We start from the raw sequence: 26,065 nt of genomic DNA, 5'->3' as shown, positions 1-26,065 counted from the left end.
TGCTACAGTTAGAAGGAGATACGCTAAGGAAACATCTCAGACGGTAGTCAAGAAGTACCTGGTCAAGAAACTCTTGAAAGCCATCCCTATAGGTTTAGAAAACTACCTGGCAGGAAACCAAAGATACCATAGGTTTTGTAGTATATAGTATATATATATATATATATATATATATATATATATATATATGGAGACATACAATGAGTAGTTCCCCTATGTGACATCATTCTTAGTCTCCTGCTGGAAAGCCAGTGTATATGAAAAATAATTGTGTGATTATTTAAAATAATTTAGGGTATTAGCTAAGATGCAAAACTATTGAACCCTTGAGAATATGAGTTGAGTTTGCAATATAGGATTGTGGATGCATCTTGAAATAGAAAAAAAAAAACCCAGGCATCCTCAGAGGCCCTAGATGCTCATTCATTTGATAAAAATATATGTGTTGAGAGTGTGCTATCAGCCAGGCATGGGTAGAACAAGGAGAAAAAACAAGTCCTTACTATCAGGAAATTCATACAAACTGTGGGTGAGAAATAATACAAGACAGATGAATAACTTAATACACAAAATTAAGATCATTCAATGGCAAAATTGATGAGAAATGATGATGACGGGTTGCAGCAAGGTGACAGGAGAAGATACTTTAGATGTGATGTCCAGGAAGGCTTCTCTGAACAGGGGTCATGATGAGAATCAGTGTGTGCCGTTTAGCAGTGCCTGGGCTGCAGAAGTCTGTGATTTTGTTGTAACTATTTTATGTGTCTCTCCTAATCCCCAAGGCACATTTAGAAACTTGTTTGTACTTCAAAATGGAACAAAAACAGTTTGTTCATTTTGTTACTGAATACATGCATTTCCCTTAATTCTTTGGATGTATGAGATTTTATTCTACTTAACATGTCTATATTTTCCAGGACAACACTGATGCATTCTGTCTCCTAGCCCATTTTACGTCTAATTTGTTGACGGTGGGGATTGTGGCACAATGGATTAGCCCACCACTTGGGGCATATTAGAGGGCCAGGTTGAGTCCTGTTGGCTCTGCTCTTACCCAGCGCCTTGCTAATGCACACTCTAGGAAACAGCTGGTGATGGCTCAACTGCTCAGGCCCCTATCATTCTACTGGAAGATGTGAATGAAGTGATATGAATGAAGATGTGAATGAAGATCCAGGCTCTTGGCTTTGACTAGCAAAACCCTGACTGTTGGAAAGAACAGGGCCATCACAGAAGGAGGTACCTTTCTCTGAAGGGAGGAGGGAACTTCCACTTTGACTATGACCCTGTCGGAATAAGATCAAAGTCAGCGAACTCAAAAGGCTTCCATAGCCCTGGCAACTCATGACTAGAGCCTAGGGAGATTACTGACGCCATAAACAAGAGTGTCAAATTGTTAAGTCAACAACAGGAGTCACTGTGTACTTACTTCTCATGTGGGTTCTGTCATAATGTGTTGTCCAATGTGAAGTGATGCTATAACTAGTACTGAAACAGTATTTTACACTTTGTGTTTCTGTGTGGGTGCAAACTGATGCAATCTTTACTTAATATATACTAAATCGATCTTCTGTACATAAAGATAATTGAAAATGAATATTGATGTGAATGGAAGGGGAGAGGGAGCGGGAGAGGGGAGGGGCACAAATGGGAGGGAAATTATGGGGGGGAAGCCATTGTAATCCATAAACTGTACTTTGGAAATTTATATTTACTAAATAAAAATTAAAAAAAAAATTTAAAAAAAAACCCTGACTGTTGAAGGTATTTGGGGAGTGAACCAGTGGATAGAAAATATCTTTCTCTTTTATGTCTTTCTATCACTTTGCCTTTCAAGTAGATACAATAAATAAATGAACTTTAAAAATGAACATAATGTTATTTGTAACTACCTATTTATGTCTATCTAGATGTATATTTCTATTGGGGCCCTTATACTCTAAATAAGAATATATAGTATTTTGGGGCCAGAGCTGTGGCATAGTGGGTGAAGCTGTTGCCTGCAGTGCCAGCATCTCATATGGGCGCTGGTTCAAGTCCTGACTGCTCCACTTCCAATTCAGCTCTTTGCTATGGCCTGGGAAAGCAGTAGAAGTGGTTGGGCCCCTGTAAATGCGTAGGAGACCTGGAAGAAGCGCCTGGTTTCTGGTTTTGGATCTGCTCAGCTCTGGTCATTGCAGCCACCTGGGAAGTGAACCAGCAGATGGAAGTCCTTTCTCTCTCTCTCTCTCTCTCTCTCTCTCTCTCTCCCTCCCTCTGCCTCTCTGTAACTCTACCTTCAAATAAATAAATAAATCTTGAAAAGAAGAACATACAATATTTCAAAAAGTTTTTAGAAACCAAAATTAAAGATAAATTTATTTTGATTCTAAATTTATGAAATTTATGCATGTAAGGAATTTTCAAAAAATCAAGAAAGTGTTAATTATGAAAACACTATGATGGTTTTCAAATACTTTCCTCTGGCATTAACATTTTTAACTCAATTTTTCCACAAACTCTTTGAAGTACATTTGTAAACTCTTTTAGAGGTACATAAAACGCACACACAGCTATAAAGATCAACTGTTATATTTTCTATCAATGTTTTTGACCTTGATGTAGCCTGTCATGGAAATACATCTGATGCTTGGAGAACTATCCATCTATATTTTCACCTACATAACCTTCATTGAACAGAAACGGACCTTGAGGAGTTGTGCTGATCATGCAGTCAGTTCAAGAGTTCCAGGCCGGAGAAAAGTGAGGCTGCTTTACTGAGGGTCTTCTTTTGTGAGGCCACAGACACAGATTTTGAGGTTTCTCAATGAAAGCATCATCCTTTATATTAATATTTGTTAGAATTGTGAAAAACATTGGTTATTTAGTTGAGGATCTATATTTTTTGGAAAAAAATTATTTAACTGAAAAAAATTACAAAGATGTGGAGAGAGAGGAAGATAGGGAGAGAGGGAGAGAGGGAGAGAGAGGGAGAGAGGAAGAGAGGGAGAGAGGGAGAGAGGAAGAGAGGGAGAGATGGAGAGAGAGAGAGAGAGAGAGAGAGAGAGAGAGAGAGAGAGAAGAGAGAAAAATTTTCCTTTCTCTTGTTCATTCCCTAAGTGGCCGTAACAGCCAGCACGGCCAGGCTAAAGTTCAGGAACCAGGAACTTCATCAGGGTCTCCCATGTAGGTGTCAGGGGTTCAGGCCACAAGCAGGGAGCTGGATCAGAAGTGGAACAGCCAGGACAGGAACCAGCACCCATATGGGATGTGAATGTTGCAGGCCATGGCTTTACCTGTTATGGCCCAAGGCTGCTCCAAGAATCCATACCTTAAATAAAAGTAATTTAAATAAACAGGACTCAGAGCTAATAGTAGACATGTTAAAGAATCAAAATAAGCAATTGCTTCTTTTCAGTACTCTAGAAACATATCATGCGTTTGTGGATTAAAGACAAAGTAAGAAGAGTCATGAAATGAGATCTTATTGGAAATGCAAGAATAACTTGCAGGATGGAGGAAGAAGGGAGAATTGCAAAGGGAGCATTACTGGTACAACTATGTCTGTAATGGCCACTTTGTAAACCAGAAAGCTTCGGTGAATAAATGAGAACTTGATCACTAAGGTGAAAGATTTTTTGGGGGGAGGGGAAAATGGAAAGTTATTTATGATTCTTGAATGGAGAAAAGTTGGACAAGGCAGGAATATTTTATAAAGCAATATCATGCAATACAATAGAGAGTAGATTAGATGGAGGAAGAAATGCTCAGATAAACATATTTTAATATTATATTGAGATTTAAATTACTTAATTTGATGAAATGTTATATATTTAGACATAACTGAATAGAAATTGATATTTATAATAATGCACTCAATTTATTAACAACTATGATATTGCTGCAATTCATTTCAGTTATTTTATTTCCCAGGAGGGTTCTTAGCTGCATAAATTAAATGCATAAATTAATTCCTTTCAAAAAGAGAAGAGTGCTTTGGCAATTAGATATATGTTGCCAATGGGGAATAAAAGTGAACGTACAAAGTCCACAGGGAAGGCAAATAGTCAGATAATGGAGTGAGGACAAGGTTGGCGATCTTAGCCAAGATGAGAGAACAGATGGGATATAATTTCCATGAGTCCTCACACAGATGGTTCACCAGATGGATTCTGCTGGGCTCATACAGCTTATGTAGATTCTTCCGCTGCTTCTCATGGTAGGCAAGGCCACTTCTGTGTGGCAAAAGCTTTGCTTGTTCAGATTATTGAAATACAGCACTGGGAGAAACTGGGAGAAATCGGTACTTGGCAACATAAGATTAAGTGTTTTTATTAACTGCCATTTCTGATTAGACCGAGACATGCAGATAATGTTATTGAAGACAGTGGAGTTCAAAAGGAACTCGTAGGTCATGGTTTGTGACAAATCATTCTGTTATTTTGTGGGGGTTAGAATATTTGGAGAAGTTAAATTGAATTTTCACTTATCTATATCGTCTTTTGCAACCTTATTTTTTGAAATTATTTTCACATATAATGCAACAACATGTAAGACTTAATTGGATTATGATTGAACAGTGTTTTAAATAAATTTAAAAATACATCTGTATAAATTTAATCCAACTCACAATATACTGTATTGTATTTTGGTTGACATTTATACTAGTAAATATCGAGAGACCTTTAGCCCAGTAAATGATGGATGTGATTCTCTTTAACAAACTGCTGTCACTAATATGTGTGTCCTGATTTTGACATGAACATTTAGTACCGTTCAGAACTTCTTAGAAGAAGCATCACTTGGATAAAAGGGAAACTCAAGAATAAAACATTCAAACATTACATGCATTCAATTAACTACCCTTCATGAGGGTATAGTTACACAATGGATGACAAGAGGGATGGTTTGCCCATTCTGCTGTTATATCATGAGATCTTCATTTGTTTGATTTTGAATTTTCACAGGAAGGATATGTGTATATTAAAAATATAGTAAGGTATTTAAACAGCAAGTAAGACTAGATTTTGTCACATGATTGTGTAACATTCACGTATGATACAAAAACGATTAAATAATCTACAGAAAATTCTTGAAGACAGAAATTTTGCAATGCTTGCTGCTATCTACTTGTTTCCATTTTCTTATTCTGTAACTGAGCAATCACTATACAATCAATCTGTTTCAATTATAGTATTTATGTTTCTGAGTAACACTATATTGGTCATCTTTATCAGTGTTTTCATTGCATTTACATAACCTAAATTATAAATCCATCTGCCATTTTGACAAACTGTTGGATGGTTTACGTTCTCAGTCTTAAATGGATGTACAAATATTATTATTAACTAAGAATGCAGAGTGTTGGGCATTAATAAAAATTTTTCTATTTCATTTCTTAGAAATTCTATACTTTAGTGAAAACAGTGCGTATCAATGTGTATTTATATATTCGGTGAGAAATCCTGATCTCCTGGAATAAACAACGATAAATGATGAATTTTGTTCTTCACTTTATTATGACCATTTGCCCAATATTATCTGCCAGTGAGTACTCTCCTCCATCATCCTACTGTTACTTCCCACCCATTGTGTCAATAATCTGCCCCATATCTATTCCTGAGTAATGTGTTCCTTGTCTTCCCTCAACTATGGGTAAATGGCAATTGTATTTTCTGCATTTTTGCCCACACCACATTTGATCAGATTTCCCCCATACTACACTTGACATCTGGCTCGTCATTGGTCTCTCCCTATATTTGCTTTTATGTATGCCTGTGACAAATCTATATCTATACTAATATTCATGCCTATGCATCTACATCCATATCTGTATCTATATTTACAAAATATCTTTAACTAATTCATGAAAATGTATACCAGGAAAGTCAATAAACTTACACCAAAATAAACTTATCTTTTAATTTAATTTTTGAGCTTTTTGAGGTACCCTGGGCCCTGCAGCACAGACACTGTCTCTGGATTTCTAACTTCTCCGGTCCTATGTGTTATGATCAGGATAAGTATTGGGTTGTTATGAAAGAATCACATACAGGAGGAAGTTATGGGTACCGATTTGCATTGATTGGGAGATGAATAATATGGATTTATGTGCCTACAAAATCTGGATCACAGGAGAGATGTAAATTATTTTGAATGTTTATTTTGCCCCACGATTAATGGATGCCAAACAGAAAAATAGAAAATCTAGAAAAACACTGCATAATCAAATATTGCATTCTAGTACAAGGACTGGAAAACCACAGTACACAGGCCAGATTCAACTGTCTACCTCTTTACAAATTAAAGGTCTTGATGGAACACAGCAGTGTTTATCTGTGTATACATTGCTTATGTCTACTTCCTCACAGTAATGAAAACAATTCAGTAGCTACTACAGAGACCTTATGCCCTGAAAAAACTAAAATATTCTCTAACTGGCCATTTAGAAATTTTGTCAACACCTGCATGAGCCTTCGATGTCATTTATTTATTTAGGGTTGATTCTCTGATTTATTCCATAGGAATTTGGCTTCACAGTGGCAGAGAGATTTCTTTGTTTTAGTTTTTAATGCATCTCAGGAATTCACATTGGTTGTTGGCACTTAATAGACTCAACATGGATAAATGAGTGAGGTCAGACAAATTTAAAATCTTAACTTTATGTAACATTGTATTATAGAAGCATGCTCTCTAATATTTCCAAATATCAGTATCCTCATATAATAATAGGGAATACCACATAAAGGAAGTTTGTGGGTGGAATGCTGCATGAACAATACTTAATTTTGCCTGTGTGTTTTAATTACGAATCAATTTTAGATCTTTAATACATAAATGAATATGAATGCTTTTCATTTAACTGTATGTTGATAGAAAAATTCAGCTTTCTAAATGTTAATCCATTTTTATACACCAGAGATATGTTTGGGGAAAAAATAGGCTCTATCTAAAGAAGGGCTAATAATATTTCTTTTCTGTCCCACTGGGTTTTGGAAGGACAGATGAAATTATATTTCTAACATTACAGAAAGTTGAATGATGAAAGATGAGATATGAATTTAGATGCTGTTCATTCTTCTAACTTCAAATAAAATCAATCAATAAATAAAATAAGAAGACAATCTCTTTGTATTTTACTGTTCATATATAAGGTATTGTAGATATGAGAGTAATTGAACTTGGCATATGTGTTGAAGCAATTGAGCCATTCATCAATTTCCCCCTAGTATTTGAATTTGTTTTTAGAAACCCTCAGTTATAAATGTTGAGTTTTTATTTATATTTCAAGGGAATTTGGATATCCACCAAAAGATGTATGGTAGATCTTCTGTTGATTTAACAACTCAGCTTAAGCAGAATTGGGAAAGAATTCTTACTTCACACACCAACAAAACTCTCGATTAGCTATAATTGTGCATCCAGTATTTGTGATCTGATTAACACAGCTGCATCCTGGTCTTATTCATATTCCGTTTCTTGTTACTACATGCTCAAGCACTTGTACTTCAGCAGTTCCTCAGTATATTTATTACCTCCACGGAATTTATTCTGGACCCCATATTAGTTATTACTACTCAACCCATATCTTGTGTCATATCTCAAGAGCATATATGGTGGATAAATATCCCCACTCTTGACTTACCCTTTTAAATCACTCCTTCTTTGATTTAGTGCTATATAAATGTATTTATTTAGAAAGCAGAGAGAGAGAGAGATCCTCATTGTGGTTATGAGTTGGAATGGGGTTATCTAGAAAAGAGGTGTTCTTTATTATCACAAAACCTAGGCTTTTTTATTGTCATGTACAGAAATGTGGGAAAATCTTAGACACCTGGTGAATAATCATTCATTCTTGAAATATGTATGTCCTTTCTGTCTAAAAAAATTATCTAATGTTGTTTTGACTTAGATTCAACTTAGATTTTTTTTAACTTTTATTTAATGAATATAAATTTCCAGTGTACAGCTTATGGATTACAATGGCTTCCCCCTCCCATAACTTCCCTCCCACCCACAATCCTCCCCTCTCCCACTCCCTCTCCCCTTCCATTCACATCAAGATTCATTTTCAATTCTCTTTATATACAGAAGATCAATTTAGTATAAAGATTGCAACAGTTTGCACCCACATAGAAACACAAAGTGAAACATACTGTTTGAGTACTAGTTATAGCATTAAATCAAAATATACAGAACATTAAGGACAGAGATCCCACATGAGGAGCAAGTGCACAGTGGCTCCTGTTGTTGACCCAACAAATTGACACTCTAGTTTATGGCGCCAGTAACCACCCTAGGCTGTCGTCATGAGTTGCCAAGGCTATGGAAGCCTTCCAAGTTTGCCGACTCTGATCATATTTAGACAAGGTCATAAAAGGGTGAGGATAGTAACCAATGATCCTAAGAGTGGCATTTACCAGGTTTGAACAATTATACAGCATTAAGTGGGGAAGAGGACCATCAGTACATACAGATTGGAAGTAGAGCCATTGGAGGTAGAGTAGAGGTTATGATTACAAAGGAATGAGGCCCAAGTGCGCTAGACAGGGTCTAGAACAAAGGACAGAGTCATTATTAGAGGAGCTAAGAAAGGTGCTGTCTAAGCTACAATTAAGTTTTCTGATTGAGAGGCAAATAGAACCTGATAGAATGGGCATGATAATAATCTGGTGGGCTTTAGGCCTTGTAAATTCAGAGGCCCAGATCTATCTATCTCTTCACATGGGGTATATTCTAAGGGAGGTGTGAACCTCCTAGGGGAAGGCAATCTGGTGACTTTCATTACTTGTCTGGCATGGGAGGAGAGCTGGCCAGGTAAAGGCAGGGGGCATCTCTAACAAGAAATTTACAGTTCTGCCTACAATGTTGCTGACCCTACTTGACCATCCCCTCAGCTGCAGTGGTCACTTTGGAAGTTGGGCTGAGTGAAGGGCTTTTCAGCTTAGAGCCAATAAGATCTGTGGCTCTGACCTGGGCATCCTTCGACTCCAGGGCAGGTCCATTTCCAGTGATCCAACTCTTGCCAGAGCTGCCAGGGCTCTTCACAAGCTGACTTCTGCTGAAGCCCAGGCTTACCACATTGAAAGCCACTGCAGTGGACTGGCCTGTTGGGTCTCCTTGAGGGCAGATCACTGTACAGATCAGCCATTAATAGGCCTGCCACCAGTTGCTTCTGGTGCCTAGCTTTCTTTTCCTCCTGGTTTGTGTTAAAGCAGACCAGAGGATGCAAATCAAGGGAGTGCCCAAGTCCCATCTCTAATCTTCGGTGGCCTGAACTACAAGTCTATAGTCACAGGCATGTTCTGTAGTAGTTATTCTAAGGTAGACAATGCCCATGAGGGAAATTATATTCTCACTTGAAAATTTTCTTTCCCTTTGGTCTGAAAGGGAGGTTTTTTCTACTTACTGTATACTTCGCTGATGGCGAAGTGAATCTAGCTGTGAGATTATTATTTAAGTTCTTATTTTGACTATGCTATTATAGAAAAATGTTAGCCATCTCTTTTATAAGGTCTAAAGATTAAATTGTGCGTCCTACAGATTCCTTCATAATAGAATTAGTTTCCTACCTTGAGGCGAATAGAGAAATGAAAGAACAAGTTGGGCTTAGAATAGAGAAATGAGGGAGCAAGTCCTAGATCGCTTGCTGACAATAGCAATATTACATGAATACTTAGTAAATAGTTTCAACCATTAGATAACAACTTAAGAAAACATTTACCAGAAGGTCCAATGTCTTCTATAAATTTTAAGAATCATGTATTTGAAAACACCTCTTAAATATCTAACATGGTGTAGTTTGTTTAACCAGTAAACTTAAGCACAACCATATAAAATGTTTTTAGTTTCTTTCTACCAACAAGTTTAAAACATATGATACACAGATTCAGGTCACACAAATTAAAATGTATCTTTGATTGATTTTAGCAGCTTAAATTTATGGACAATCTTAACTATAAGCCATTTAAAATAAAACTCTTAATAAAATTTCCCCATGTGGACATACAATATGTACATACATACAACATAGCATAACAGACTAATATAGCAATTTTAATAATAGCTTTTAAAATCTTTAACTCTTTTTGTAGATTGCCAATTGATTTGAATTGCTTTTTGTTTTTAGTAACCTCAGTTAACCATACTTTCTCTCAGTTGGTACTGTTAATACATTATTGGCTTCATCTGTTTACAGAGCCATCCCAAAGTACTGAATACAATAGAAGTGGCTGGAAAAAGTCCATAGGAACCTATAGGAGGACAGCTAAACACAGAACCAAGAACACTTTAGTTTTATGAGCAGCAAATCATATATAACTATGGATGACAAAAGACTTTAAGTCGCCATGTTTAAAATTATAAACTCATCAACCAACAAGAGGCACTTGCTTACTTCACAGTATTTTTGAAAGCACCTGTAGGATTTTACAAGTATTTAACCATTTAAGCCTCTGGGGCTTTCTCATTAAGATAACTATCATGTCTAGTAACACAAGATCATTAGACTTTTCAATTCTCAAGCATTTGTACTAATAGCATTTTCCATTATAGAAACGTAAAGTTTGGTACCACATCACATCTTGACAGTACTTCTAATATAATCCAAATAGCCTGATTAGTTGGTGTCTCTATAAGATGAGAGACATAGGTCCTTCGATTTTTTTTCAGTTGGGCCCAAACTGGAAAAACCAAAGTCCAGGAATGCCAAGGAGGCTCAAAATCCAAAATATCTGGTTGAAATAAGATTCCTTAAAATCATGACATAACATAGACCAAATTTGATCATCTTCATAATCTTGAATTGGGGTGCCTTTTTCATTTGGGGGCGTCATAGTGTCTTCCTTGTTCTTGTTACCTCGGTTTTTGCGTTTGTTGTATGGCTTGTTGGAGATATTTGGTTTCTTCACTGTGGTGTTTTTTCTTGTTACACTATGGCTCTATATTAAGTGGACAGTCTGCTTTCAGTGGAGCCTTAGAGGCTTGAGATGAGTGTGGACTGAGAGCTGTGTTTGGTACCTCAGGGTTGAGGGTATGTCAAAGATGACACTCCCAGGTTAGGCATGGTAAATCTCTCTTTCTTTGTTCTTCTTTTTTTTTTTTTTTTTGATTCAAAAGGGAAGTAATTCCACACAGCTGAACGTAATTGGAGGTAGTTAGCAGGCGAATGATATACCCACAGGAGCCAGAGATTGGAAGCTCTTTCCCAAGGACCACACAGGGAATCTCTGCTGCCCTCGGTGTGGGCTCCAATTCTCCTGCAGTCCCCACTGGGTTGCCAAGTTAGATCCTAATCTCCTGTTATTTCACCCCTTCCCCCAGAGTCAGGTTTTTCTGCTAGGCTCAGGGCCGGTGCAGACCTGAGGTCGCCCTGCTTATGACATATGTCCAAAATGGTGCCTGCTCTTTGTCTTGCTCGCCTTTGAGGGGTGAGCGGAGAGAGAGAAACTTGTGTCCGTATTGGTCACTTTTTTTTTTCCTCTCTCTATTCTAGTTAGCCTGGTGAACTTTTCCCCACGGAGCCCCAAGCCTCGTTCCCTCTAGTCTGCTCTTTCCACTTGCCCACTGGTGTCTCGGGGTATGGAGGTTCGGCTCACCTCGCGTTCCAGCACTGGTGTGTTGAGTCTGCCGCTGGTGTCCCGAACTTGGGCTCCCACACTCTCCACGCAGGTCCACTGTGAATCACTAGTTCCGGAAGAGTTTCCTCTGCTGTTTCTTCCCCTACTCTTCCTTGACTCTGCAGTATCTCCACTTTTATTAACCTGTGTCTTGCCGAACTATAAATGTGCTCCCTTCCTATTCCGCCATCTTGCCGCTCTCCTCAACTTAGATTTTTATTTATATGTAGTTTAAACAATTTGTTTTTGATTTCAATTATGTTTCAAAATGGAATTAAACTTTGATTTGGATTAAATGTAGAATCAGAATACATTTAACATAGCTTTCTCTAATTAATACTGGTAGGGTGTTTCATTAAATCACTGGTCATAGGTTATTAGTTCAACAATCAGCCCTGGGCCCTCTCTCCTCCCCAGAGGTTGGAGGCTGGCAATGAAAATTCCCACCCTCTAATCACATGATTTATTCCCTTGTCTAACAGCTTCCAATCCATGACTGTCCAGGGTCTTCCAAACATCATTCATGCCATTAACAGACACAAAGACACTTGTCACATTGTCAAAATCCGAGGATTTTAGAAACCATGTGCCAGGAAACTAGTCTAATATAAATTATTAGAAATTTGTAATATATAATGTATTATAAATCAAATTATAAAACTCTTCTTACAATTAACTGAGTGAATGTATAAAATATTAAATTTTAAGGAAATTAAAATATTTTAGAAAAAATGTTAAACAAAACAATGACAATGGATGAATGAATTAAAAAGATATTGGGAAAATTTCCATACAATCCACTCATGCTACATGAATCTATGTAATTATACACATTTCTACTCTTTTTGCTAAGAAATCTTAACTGATAATGTATTTTCCTCCCATTTACCCCTATAGTGCCTAAATCATTTAATTTATTATTATAATACATTAAAATTAGAAAGTACTTAATAGAAGAATTCTAACTATTCATACAGTTTCACATCAAGGAACCTGTGGTCAGTTCTAGCAATGGAGTAAAGAAATAGCTTTAATATACTCATGATGCATTTTAGCTCTGGCGGACTGGGGAGAAGAGAGCAGGGGTTGATTTGAGTAAAACTATAAGGAATGTAAAGAAAATAATCCAAGTAAAGTGAGGGAAAGTGCCTGTTGAGAGTAATAATTGAAACAACTCTTTTATATAGGAAAATATGAATTAAACTAAATGACTTTATTGAAATAATTTTAAAAACATAGATATCAAAGAGTAAAGCAATTATGGTAATTTTAGTAACCTTTACATCAATAGATTTCTATATACAATATGGTATTTACTATTTGTTATATGATTTTGACATTTGTTGTTTAAACCATGATTAATATTGAAATGTAAGGGACAAAATGACCTTTTATAAACAAGTTAAGAAGGTATAAATAGATTTTTTTTTTTCAGAAGCTCAAAGTGGTTTGATAATAAAAGTCACTCTTTTAATCCCCAATTCTTGACAGAAAGTTGAGTTGTATGGTGCTTGTGAGATCAGTTGTACTTAATGGCATACTGATGGTTTTTAAAGGACCAGAGCCAGGGTGGGGATTTGGTACATCATTTAAGTAACTGCTTGGGATGCCTGCATCCTGTATCTGAGTGCCTGGTCTGGGTGAGTCCAGCTGCTCTCCTTTCAATTGAGTTTCTAGCCAATGAGCAGGTTGTAGTGGTTCAAGTGCATGTGTCCCTGCCATCCACATGGAAGAACTGGATTAGGACCCCAAGATAAATATTTCAAACTTTTTTACAGCCTTGAAAATAAGTCAAAATTTGAACAAAAGCTCAGAGTATTAAGAAAAGAAACGCATGAATAAAATCAATCATTTTGGGCAATCAGAGCTCAACCTTTCTAAGGAAATAAGAATTTACTCACTCTAAACTAAGAGGGGTCTGTCCAAGACTGAGAACTGAATCAGAGACTTGTGTAAGGTAATTGTGCCATCATTTTCATGGGGAGAGTGGTCCTATGGAGGATTTGTAAGATGCTTAGATGGACTCAAAAGAACAGGAGCAGTGGGGCTCACCCTGACACTGACACTGATCCTGACCTCCAGTGTCTGGTTTCCATGGGAAATTGTTTTATGGGGACTTAAAACAGTAAGTGACTCTAAGTCCTATGGTTCCCTACAATATCCTTTGCTAGTGTCTCGGGGCATGTATTGTGTGCAACTTTTTCACTGATCATGATAGTGGTGTTAAATAAAGATCAAGTACTGTTAAAAATAAAAGGAACAGAACGGAACAGAATGGAACAGAATGTAACAGAACGGAAAGGAAAAGAATGGAAAGGGAAGAAAATGTTTATTTTCCTTGGACGTTAACATGGAGACGACTCAATTTAAAAATGTAGATCTCATTTTTTAAACAATTTTTGAAGAAAAAAGTCAATTAAATGTATGATATATAAACATATAATATATATAAATATATCAATAAAATAGTATTTATCTATAGTCTCAACATTAAAGTCAATATATCATATATTGATGGAACTATTGGTTTGTACTGTATTTCTTAATGGATACGATATCAAAATGTCAAATGTATCCTTTGACCTCAATTTTTTACAGCTAGGATTTCCTTGTACAGAAGCTCTTGCACTTGTAGCTGGACATATGCAGTCAATCAAAATGATACCACAACACATCTTCCTGTAAGAAAAAGCAGTAAAGAATCCAAGAGATAAATATATTGTGATGAGTGTGATTGCCATGATATGCATTATTACGAACTATTCAAGCAGTGATATAAATGTACATCTTAAGAGAGAGAAAAAAATAAAAAGATCAGCCCAGAATACTGTACCCTGAGATTCTATCATTTATGATGAAGGTGAAATAAAGACCTCCCATAAGAAAAAGAAATTGAAAGAATTTGTCACTATTCATCCAGCCTTGCAAAAGATGCTTAAGGAGGTGCTACACACAGGAACACAGAAGATAGCCATCGTTATGAAAGAATGTGAAGACAGAAAATCGCCCAGTAAAAGTACAAAGAAAAAATCAAAAGTAGACAATAAAAATGTCAATGGATCTAAATTATAATAATAACTGCTATATATTTAAATGCAAAGGGATCTAAGGGAGACATGGACTCTAATATCATTGTGATCGGGGACTTCAACACCCCACTTTCATCAATGAACAGATCAGTTAGACAGAAAAATCAACATAGAAACAGTAGAGCTAATTGACACTATGGAACAAAAGTACCTATTTGATATCTACAGAATTTTTCGCTCCACATTTGCAGAATGTGCATTCTTCTCATCAGTGCATAGGACTTTCTCTAGGGTAGACCACATGCTAAAAAACATCAAAATAAAAATCATAATAAGCATTTGCTCTGACCACAATGCAATGTAGCTGAAAATCAGCAGCTTAAGAATTTCTAGGCCGGCGCCGTGGCTCAACAGGCTAATCCTCCGCCTTGTGGCGCCTGCACACCGGGTTCTAGTCCCGGTCGAGGCGCCAGATTCTGTCCCGGTTGCCCCTCTTCCAGCCCAGCTCTCTGCTATGGCCAGGGAGTGCAGTAGAGGATGGCCCAAGTGCTTGGTCCCTGCACCCCATGGGAGACCAGGAGAGACACCTTTTTCCTGGCTTTGGATCAGCGCGGTGCGCCAGCCGCAGCACGCCGGAAGTGGCGGCCATTGGAGGGTGAACCAACAGCTCTCTGTCTCTCTCTCTCACTGTTCACTCTGCCTGTCCAAAAAAAAAAAAAAAATCTAATCATATGCAAACACCTGGAGATTAAAACAAACAAACAAACAAACAAACAAACAAAAAACATGTTCCTGAATGAACAGTGGGTCATGGAAGAAATCAAAAGAGAAATAAAAAAATTCCAGGAAATGAATGAAGGTGAAAATAAGTCATATCAAACTTGTGGGATACAACAAAATCAGTGTTTAGAGATAAGTCTGTACTTACATGAAGAAATTGTAACGATATCAAATAATGAGCTTATGCATCTCAAGTATGTAGAAAAACAACAAACAAAATACCAACTTAGTAGGAGGAAAGAAGTAATTAAAATTAAAAAGAAGTAAACAGAATTGAAACCAAAAAACAATACAAAAGATCAGTGAATGAGGAGTTTAAAAAAATTGACACACATTTGGACAGACTAAACAAAAAAAAAGGGGAGAAAACTCAAATCAATAAAATCAGATATGAACAAGTAAATGTAACTATAGATACCACAGAAATTAAGAAAAAATATCAAGAAATACTACAAAGGGATGTATGCCAATAGATTGGGAAATCTAGAAGAAATACACAGATTCCTAAATTCCTATATATATATATATATATATATATGCAATATACTAAAATTGAGCCAGGAAGACATAGAAAATCTAAACATATCAATAACCAGGATGGAAATTGAATCAGGAATAAAGATCTTACCAAAACAAAAAAATAAAAAGCCTAGGACCATAAGGCTTCACTGCAGAATTTTACAAGATATTAAAAAAAATCTAATTCAAATTCTTCTCAAGCTATTCAAACAACTAAAAGGGTGGGAATCCTCCCAAACTCCTTCTATGAAGCCTGCATCACTTAATTCCTAAACTATAAAAAGAAACAACAGAGAAAGAGGACTATAGAACAATCTCCATGATGAACATAGATGCAAAAATCCTCAAAAAGGATACCTAACTGAATCCAACAATTCATCAGAAAGATCATTCACTCACACCAAATGGGATTTATCCTTGGTATGCATAATGGTTCCACATTCTGAAATCAATCAATGTGACACATCCCATTAACAACCTGAAGAACAAAAACCATATGTTTATCTCAATAGATGCAGAGAAAACTTTTGATAAAATACAGCATCCTCTCATGATTAAAACCTTAAACAAATTGGTCATAGAAGGAACACTATTCAACACAATCAAGGCAATCTATGACAAATCCGTAGACAGGATCCTACTGAATGGGGAGAAGCTGAAAGCATTCCCACTAAGATCCAGAACCAGACAAGGATGTCCATTCTCATCATTTCTATTTAATATAGTCCTTGAAGTTTTAGCCAGAGCCATTAGAGAAGAAAAATAATAAGAGGACACAAATTGAAAAGTAAGAAATCAAACTGTCCTTATTTGCAGATGAATGATTCTATATATTGCAGATCCAATCATTCCTTTAAGAGACTATTAGAACTCATAAAAGAGTTTGGTAAACTGGCAGGATATAAAATCAACACAGAAAAATCAATATCCTTTGTATACACAATGTAATTGATAAGAAGCAACTTTTAAATCAGTCCATTCACAATAGCTCTAAAATGAATTAAATACCTTGGAATAAATTTAATTAGGATGTCATAGATTTCTATGATGAAAATTTCAAATTGCAAAAGATGGAAATAGAAGAAAACATTTAAAAATTTAAAAATCTTCCATGTTCCTGGATTGGAAGTATCAGCGTCATCAAAATTCCCATACTCCTGACAACAATTTACAGATTAAATGTGACCTCAATCAAAATAGCTATGATATTCTTTGCAGATCCAAAAAAAAAAATACTAAAATTCCTCAGTGAGCACAAGAGATCACACATACCTAAAGTAGTCTTATACAACAAAAACAAAGCCTGAGGCATCACAGTACATGATTTCAAGACAAACTACAGGGCAGTTATAATCAAAATAGCTTGCTACTGGCACAAAAATGGACTCTTATTCCAATGCAATAGAATAGGTACTTCATAAATCATGAACGGTGCCATGGCTCAATAGGCTAATCCTATGAATGTGGCATCGGCACACTGGGTTCAAGTCCCTGTTGGGGCACCGGATTCTGTCCCAATCACTCCTCTTCCAAGCCAGCTCTCTGCTATGGCCCAGGAAGGCAGTGGAGGATGGCCCACGTGCTTGGGCCCTGCACCTGCATGCGAGACCAGGAGAAGCACTTGGCTCCTGGCTTTGGATCAGCGTGGTGCACCGGCTTCAGTGTGCTGGCAATAGTGGCCATTGGGGGGTGAACTAATGGAAAAGGAAGGCGTTTCTCTCTGTCTCTCTCTCATTGTCCACTCTGCCTGTCAAAACAAAAAATTAAAAAAAAAACAATCAATCAATGTATCTACAACCATGTTATATTTGACAAAGGAGACAAATTCTATCCTTAGAGCAAGAAAGTGTCTTAAATTAATGGTGTTGGGTAAACTGGATCCCTGCATACTGAAGTATGAATCTAGACTCTTACCTTATACCTTGCACAAAAATCGACTCAAAATGTATTAAATACCTAAATCTGTGATCCAAAACTATCAAATTACTGGACAACATTGAGGAAATTATGCAAGATATTGTCATAGGCAATGACTACTTGGAAAAGTCCTCAGAGCAAAGGCAATAAAAGCCAAAGTGACAAATTGGATTACATCAAGCTGAGAAGCTTCTGCACTGTGAAAGAAACACTCAGCAAAGTGAAGAAGTAAAGACAGAAGAGGAGAAAATATTTGCAAACTATGATCTGATAAAGGGTTAACATCTATAATCTACAAAAAGCTCAAGAAATTAAACAATAACAAAACAAACAATTCAGTTAAGAAATGGGCAGAGGCCTTGAATAGGTGTTTTTCAAGATAGGAGGTTCAAATGGCCAACAGACACTTGAGAAAAAGCTCAGGATCACTAGCCATCATGGAAATGCAAATCAATACCAAGGTGAGGTTTCACCTCACTTCAGTTAAAATGACCCTCATATAGAAATCAGCAAATAACAAATGTTGGTGAGGATGTGGGGAAAAAGGTACCCTAATCCACTGTTGATCTAAAAGTAAATTGATGCAACCACAGTAGAAGAGAGTATGGAAATACCTCAGAAATCTGAATATAGACCAACCAGCTTATCCAGCCATCCCACTCTCGAGAATTTACCGAAACCAAAGGAAATCAGCATATTAAAGTATAATCTGTACTCCTATTTTCATTGTTGCACACTTCATGGTAGCTAAGATATAGAGTCAATATAGATGTCCATCAACAATTGGCTGGATAAAAATTATGCTATATTCACTAGGGAGCACTACTTAGCTGTAAAAAAAAATGAAGTCCTATCTTTTGCAGCTATATGGGCACAACTGGCAATTATTATACTTCGTGTGATAAATCAATCCCAAAAAAGACAGATATCATACATTTTCCCTGATCTCAGGAACTAATAGAGCATCTAAAATGTAATTCACGGGGCTGGTGCTGTGGTGCAATTGCTTAAAGTCCCGACCTGAAGCACTGGCATCCCATATGGGTGCCGGTCAAGTCCTGGCTGCCCCTCTTCCAATACAGCTCTCTGCTATGGCCTGGAAAAACAGTGGAATATTGCCCAAGTCCTTAGGCTCCTGCACTAGCCTGGAAGACCCAAAAGAAGATCCTGGTTCCTGACTTTGGATCAGCTCTGCTATGGCAGTTGTGGCCCTTTGGGGGGGGGGGGTGAACCAGAAGGGGGAAGACCTCGCTCTCTTTTTCTCTCTCTCTAATTCAATTTTTCAAATAAACAAAAAATTAAATATAAAAAGAAAATAAAATGCAATGCATTTGAGTGAAATGGACATTCTGAAGATTCAAAATTTTTATGGCCTCTATACCTTCTGTTTAGGAACAGTGTTTTTTTCTTCATAATATGTATTGAACTCTTTTAGTTAGTGTTGAGTTAATTTTATAATCATTAAATAAACTGTAAAAAGATCTTCGTAATATTAAGAGTGGGAATGACAGAGGGAGGAGGATGAATGGTTGGAGCATAGGCAGGTGTGATGGTAGGCTGGGAAGTGTCAATATGTCCTTAAATCTGTATGTATGAAATACATGAAGCTTGTATAATAAATAAAATTTAAAAAACAAAGAAAATGAAACCCATCTAAAATATGCATAAATTATGTATCTGAAATTATAATTTTATTCACAATATACAAAGAACACTTAAAATTATAAAATAAAAATATAACTCAATTAAAAATTGGCCAAGAGCTACATATATATTTATCCAAAGAAGATCTAGAAATTTCCAAATAGCCATGAAATGGTGCTTAAAATCATTACCCATTACAGAAATGGAAACAAATGAGATTCCACTTCACATTTCCACAAAAACTATAATGAAAGGGAGATGGAATAATTAGAGCTGTGAGGATGTAGAGAAATAGGCCCCATCACATATACTTTTTTTTCTTTCTGAGTGAGAATGTAATATGACTTTGCTGTTTTAGAGAACAACCTAAGAGTTTTATAAAGTACTGAGTTCTTAAAATGCAGCAATTTCATTTTAAGAATATATCCAATAAAACAAAAGCTTAAGTCTACATACATATTTGTACAGAAATAGTCATAGTAGTATTCTTCACAATGGGTAAGAAGTAGAAACGATTTAAATGTCCTTCAACTGACATCTTCCCAATGTGATATATCTCTCTAGTAGAGTAGTACTCAGCAATGAACCTGTGGTATTAATGCCTGCTACAGCATGTTTGAGCACTCAGCATGGTATGCTGATGGCCAGTGCTGTGGATTAGTGTGCTAAGCCACTGCCTGCACTGCTGCCATCCCCTACATGTGGTTCAAGTTCCTGCTGCTCCACTTTCAATCCAGCTCCCTGTTAATGCAGCAGGGAAAGCAGCGGAAGATGGTTCACGTACTTGGGTGTCTGCACATGCATGGGAGTCTCCAGGGAAGCTCCTGGTTTGTTCCTGGCCCAGGCAGTGCTGTTGCAGCCTTTTTGGGAGTGAATCAATGAAAAGGAGATTCTCTCTCTCTCTCTCTCTCTCTCTCTCTCTCCCTCTCTCTCACACACACACTAACATACACACACTAATACACAAATCTTAAAAAAAGAAAATAGTATGTTAAAGAAAAGGTGTCACTTATGCAAGGAAAGGTGTGTACTTGCATTTGTACAAATTCAGATGTAGTGATTACAAGTATATGAAATACCCAAGATATGGAAGTCTATAGAGATAGCAAAATGGTGAAGGGTTTCCAATGGCTGTATGTTTTCAGTGGGGAGATGGGAAATGACAACTAGTCTACAATGTTTTGACAGGAGGGTAATAAAATATTTTAAAAAGATGGCAGTCATGATTGTACAAATCTATAAATGAACTGCCATTAAATTATAATTTTTAAATAGAGAATAGTATGTGAACTATAACAAACTGAAAACAAGCCACAGAAGACTCAAAATACTTGGTCTTCTCAGGAGAAACTTTCAAATATAAAATAATTTTTAAAGATTTATTTATTTATATGAAAGTCAAAGTTACACGGAGAGAAGAAAGGCAGAGAGAGAGAGAGAGAGAGAGAGGTCTTCTATCCGCTGGTTCACTCCCCAGTTGGCCACAACGGCTGGAGCTACGCTGATCTGGAGCCAGGAGCCAGGAGCTTCTTCAGGGTCTCCCACGCAGGTGCAGGGGCTCAAGGACCTGGGCCAACTTCTACTGGTCTCCCAGGCCATAGCAGAGAGCTGGATAGGAAGTGGAGCAGCCAGGCCTCGAACCAGCGCCCATACGAGATGCTGACACTACAGGCAGCAGCTCTACTTGCTACACCGTTAACACTGGCCCCAAACAAATATAAAATAATTTATATGGATTTTATTTCATCTTCTATGTCTTCATTTTTTCCCTGTAGCATCAACCAAAATGAGGAATAAGGAGCAGGACAGAAACTGATCCTGCAGACATTCTGGAATAAGAGAGGATTTGAAATTCCCCTTATAGGAATTATATTCATATTCAATTCAAACATGTCAGGGTGTACAAGAGATAGTTGCTGTGAGAAAGAACAGCACAAATTCTATTGACAATTAATTAACTTTAAACTTGAAAACAAGTTTTGTTTCATTCTGCTTGAGAGATAGTTATTTGTCATCCACAGCTCCTGATAGCCTATTGGAGGCTACAGGAGAGCAGAGTAACAGCAACATTCTGGGGTCATATGAAGCCTCCTGCACTGTACTCCAGGTTAAGGGGGACTGCAGGCCACAGCCCTCAGCTTTATACACCTGCCCCTCACAGCATGTAGGACTACATTAAAATAACTCTCAAATTTATATTTCATGTAAGCTGTGAATGAGTAGGAAAATAACAGTGCTGATAATAAATCCTACCGTAAGTTCTTGTAAGTTTTTCACCAAGGTAAAACAATAAAACTCAATTGTTTTTATTTTACTTATTTTTTTTTTATTTTTTAAAGTGAAACTTGATTGAATTTCCATTGATCAGAAAAAAAAATGTTATCAAGAAAATTTGGAGTCCAAAAAGAAACCGTATGGCAAATTGAATTATCTGCTTCAGTATCAAGTAATCTTTATGAATTAAAATGGTGAATATACAAAATGCATTGACTTCATAGTAAGCAGGTACCAAAATGCAGGACATAATTTAAAATCAGAAGGTTTGGCGTTTGCCCAGGGGTTAATTCACTGGCTGTAATGCTCACATCACATATCAGAGAACCTAGTTTCAATATTTAGCTCTAGCTTCGCAGTCCAGTTTCCTGGAGCATTGGAGCTGGTTCAAGTGGCTGTGTGCCTGCCACCCACATGAGACAGAGAAAGAGCTCCTGTCTCTAGGCTTTGGCCCGTGGGGGACTCTTGAGGCATTTGAAGAATAGGCCAAGGGAAGTACATTATCTTTCTCTTTCTCCACCTCTCTCCAGTTCTGTATAACCTTAGCCTCTCAAACAAATAACTAAAATTTTTAAAAATCAGATTTTTTAGGACACAGCTGATAAGGTTAATTAAAAATTATGAATGATCATTATTGTGGTTTAAAAACATCCCACAGTAAAATAAGAATAATCAGAAAGGTCTTTGGCCTTTATATGGATAACTGTTACCTGTTCATTTGGTATATTAGATAAGTTTATATAAATATTCCCCACAGTTGTTAATCTTCTCTTTGACAAGTGCCAATTCAGGAGTTTAACATAGTTTTGACAAGGTAAAAAGAAATATTTAGTCATTCTCTTCAAAACAAATAATAAAATAAAGCAATACTTTTTGAAAATTTATGCCACATATAAAGTGTTTTTTTAAAAAATGTTATGTTTGAATATGTTCCATTGTTTGTAAATCTAATACTTAAAATTATGTTGATTGAATTTCAAAAATAAATACTAACAGATGTGTTTCATGGGAAATGAAAGCAGAAAACAGAGAAACACTTACATTCCATGTAAAATTCTTCCAAGTGAAATGTTTCAGTTAGTTTTGAAGCAATGGCAAATATAAAAAATCAACTTCTTGGAGAAAAACTTTTGTATAAGGTAAAAAAGAACTGAACAAGTAGAGCTCTGATTTAGTGAGCATAGGAAATGTTACTTTCTTCTATCTTGATATGCATAACCTGCCACAAAATCTTTTTCAATTCATGACAACCAATTCATTCAAATATACAAGTAGACAAATATTAGACCATTCAATGGCATATCATAAAATTGTTATGGCAAACATTTAATAAATGTTGTATATGAAGTCTCAGAATTATGTGCAGTTTATATTGTTGATAATCATCATTAATTTAACATACAATCCAACTTCATTATAGTCATTAAAATGTTCAATGTGTCTGGGACATGTTTCTTACATTAGCACAGAAATATCTTGTTTATAATTTTATACAAACAAAAATTCAATAACTGAGTGTTGTAGATGACATTACTGTAACCAAATATTCACTATGTGGACCCCGTTGTCATTAACATTTGCCATATGGTTTGGACAATGAAACATCAGAGCGGTTATAAATAAATAAACATAAAATCAATAATAAGACACATGTGTTAGTTTCCTGTGGCTTCTTTAACAAATTACCACTACTAAGACCTGAAGACAAGAGCAATTTATTCTGTAAGTTTGTCAAGGTTGAAATCCAAGTGCCAACAGAGCTGGTTCCTTCTGGAGGCTCTGAGGAAGAAGCTGTCCCAAGCTTTCCTCTTCGATCTGGGTGGTGCTGCGTATTGCACCATTTCAGTCTGCCTCCATCTGCATGTAACCTTCTAGATCTGTGGTACGTCCTTGTCATTGGATTTAGGGAAACACGTAAATGAAGAATAACCATTTTTCACCCCTTCATATTTTTTTTAATTGGAGCTAAGTATTTTCTTGTATTTCTTGACAAAACTTGCATTTGTTTTCTCTCTCTCTCTCTCTCTCTCTCTCTTTTTTTTTTTTTTTTTGACAGGCAGAGTGGACAGTGAGAGAGAGCAACAGAGAGAAAGGTCTTCCTTTGCCATTGGTTCACCCTCCAATGGCCGCCACGGCCGACGTGCTGCGGCCGGCGCACCGCGCTGATCCGAAGCCAGGAGCCAGGTGCTTCTCCTGGTCTCCCATGGGGTTCAGAGCCCAAGCACCTGAGCCATCCTCCACTGCACTCCCGGGCCACAGCAGAGAGCTGGTCTGGAAGAGGGGCAACTGGGACAGAATTCGGCGCCCCAACGGGGACTAGAACCCGGTGTGCCAACGCCACTAGGCGGAGGATTAGCCTGTTGAGCCAAGGCACCAGCCTGTTTTCTCTCTTAATCTGTTGTTATCTTCATGCTTCTGAGTCTTCAGAGCTTTTATGTAACTATGTTTGTGGTAAAAGAACCTTATTCATACTTCACCTTTAATGTTCATTATTTTTCCAAATAAAATATGGGATATGTTTATGCACTCAAAGCTAGTGAGCTTTCTCTTTATGAGTTCTAATAGTTGCATGCTTTTTTGTTAGGGTAACATTAATTTTAATGCTACACTATTCTACCCACACAGGAAGTAACTTTTAACAGTTTTCTAGGCTACCATAACAAAATGCCACAGACAAGTTGCTTACACACCATTAATTTATTTTCTCACAGTTCCAAAGCCTGGAAATCCAAGATAAGTGCATCACAGGTTCTGTTTGCTCCCGAGGTCCCTCTCCTTTTCCTACAGATGGCCACCTACTTACTGTGTCCACACATGGAACTCGCTCTGCATTTGTGTCCTATTAACTTGTTATAAGCCAGTAGTCGTAGTTGAGGACACTTCACAAATGTGTGAAAAATGGAATTAAATAATGCTTATTTGGGGGAAATATTTTGAAATTCATATGTGGTTTTCTCATAATACATATGTTTTATGAGGATTCCTCATGGACTTCTTTAAATTATAATTTTGAAGACTCAATCCTAATATACAGTCGCATTCTGAGGTACAAGGTGTCATAGAAACAGCATACGACATTTTAGGGAGACCCAGTTCAACTCATAACGTACACAAGAAAAGTGATCAAATACATTGTACAAACACTTGAAAAAATATACATATATTAACAAGTAAATACATGAAAGTATTCTATATCCATAATCTCAAGGGGAATATAAATCAAATCCTAGTAATATTTCAGTTGTAAAATATAAACAGCTTGAAACCCTTTATTCCTCTTTTTGTAACAAGAGAAAGCTCAACAAATGGAAAATGGAAAACTTTTCTCAGTGAACTGAGTCAAAGGGAAAGCACCATTGGAAACTACTGAGACACAGGTGCATCCCAAGAGTCACACCTGAATTTTTTTTCCAGTGGAAAAGACCGGGTTTTAGGCTTCTGGGGTCATGAATTTCAGTGAGAAACTGAAAGAATGCCAGAACATAGAGAAACAGACCCACTAAAACACCAGGAATTAATTTTAAAATCATATAAAATTTCCATCTCCTCATTTCGCCATCCCAACATTGGCCTCCATTACCACAGATGTTGGGGCAGAGACATTTAGAATCCGTATGAGAAGATGTTCTTAGGAAAGCCCAAAGCCAACTGGGAAGTTATAAACAATGGCACTATGGGCATTGGAAGCTTTTTAAACTAATAATTACAGTAAATTTTAAGCACAGCCAAACTCCTGTATAAGACTAAACCTCACAGCAAATGCTTCAGTTCCTATTATTCACTACAAAATTCCAAATTTTCAATTGCCATTCCAGTGTTTCATTTTCAATTATTCATTTAAAGACTAACGCATTTCCACTAAGGAGCTTGTCAGTCTATCATGACACAAACATTACCCTTTGAGGTTCGTAGGTGTTTCAGGGTAGGAGACATTGAAACGTTGTGCATTGTTATCTGAACCATATAGGATGCAAATCCTGACTCCAAGACATTTTCATGATGGTTTGCACTGAGATGATGAGCGGCCACTGGTTCCCTTTTATCTACTAGGCTTTAACAAGGTGTGGTAGCCTTGGAACATTTATACAGTTTTTAACTCAGTGATGAAATCCTGTGTTCGTCGTTGTTGGAACAGCTTCATTATTTGATTGCCACTGTCTTTGGTTTGCTAATATACAAATGTCTGGATTTATAATGTATGCCATTCTCCTTTCCTGATTAGTAAAATTAAAGCTTTAAAGATATATTGAGCTGTGTACACTTTATTAACCAATAAATTGCCCCTCAAAGGATGAAAATGTCTGC

At 36.8% G+C, this 26,065-nt stretch overlaps 1 pseudogene; it reads left to right on the top strand.

The window, feature by feature from the left end:
* The first annotated feature begins 610 nt into the window (after positions 1 to 610).
* LOC133765364 (sorting nexin-17-like) overlaps positions 611 to 26,065 on the top strand; it is a 71,553-nt pseudogene continuing 46,098 nt past the window's right edge.

The sequence above is a fragment of the Lepus europaeus genome, chromosome 8 (genome assembly GCF_033115175.1).
Source record: "Lepus europaeus isolate LE1 chromosome 8, mLepTim1.pri, whole genome shotgun sequence".
Taxonomy (NCBI): domain Eukaryota; kingdom Metazoa; phylum Chordata; class Mammalia; order Lagomorpha; family Leporidae; genus Lepus; species Lepus europaeus.
The sequence above is the reverse complement of the archived record's forward strand: the minus strand, read 5'-3'. Positions and strand labels throughout refer to the sequence as shown.